Below are 649 nucleotides of genomic sequence, written 5' to 3'. Positions count from 1 at the left end.
TGTTTGAGAAGTTAGCATCAGCTGCACCTACTTTTCCACACCACATAACCTTTGGCATACTTTTAATTTTCCGCACTGCACTACATGCATTTCTATAGGAACTGCAGTGGTTAGTCGCATTATTGGGTTCAGATATACAAAGAAGTTTACTAGTTTTCCGGCCCAACAACCCATCCATCCGGCATCGCTGTGAGACTCCCGTCACCATATTTTTATGAAAAACTGCCACTCTTGTCACTACAGCCATATATGAAATGTAATTTATCAACTTCTTGGCAAAAATACGTGCACTACATTTTCCTTCCCCTTTTATTCTGTCCTCTTCTGTTGCGGAATCAACCGTTTAATCCCGAAATGTCTTGCCTTCTTTTTCGTCCAATTTTTTTATAAATGAATAAAACAGAGACTCCATTAGACTTGAAAAGTCGGCTATGTCTCTCACTCAGTGCCACCTCCATAATTCCCTTGTGCATAATGATACCATTCTTCATGTTGGTGTTTAAACCTGACATATTCCATTTTCTTTTCTGTCTTTATACCTTCGTCCTAACAATAATATTCCAGGTGCCCTCTTTCGCTTCCGCTTTCTTCAGTTGCGTCCTTTCCATTTTTTCAAGCGTTTCTACTTTTTCCCTGCTCTTATTCTCCG

The sequence above is a fragment of the Trypanosoma equiperdum genome, assembly GCF_001457755.1.
Source record: "Trypanosoma equiperdum strain OVI genome assembly, contig: ctg_1561, whole genome shotgun sequence".
Classification (NCBI taxonomy): Eukaryota; Euglenozoa; class Kinetoplastea; order Trypanosomatida; family Trypanosomatidae; genus Trypanosoma; species Trypanosoma equiperdum.
This window is presented reverse-complemented; position numbering follows the sequence as displayed.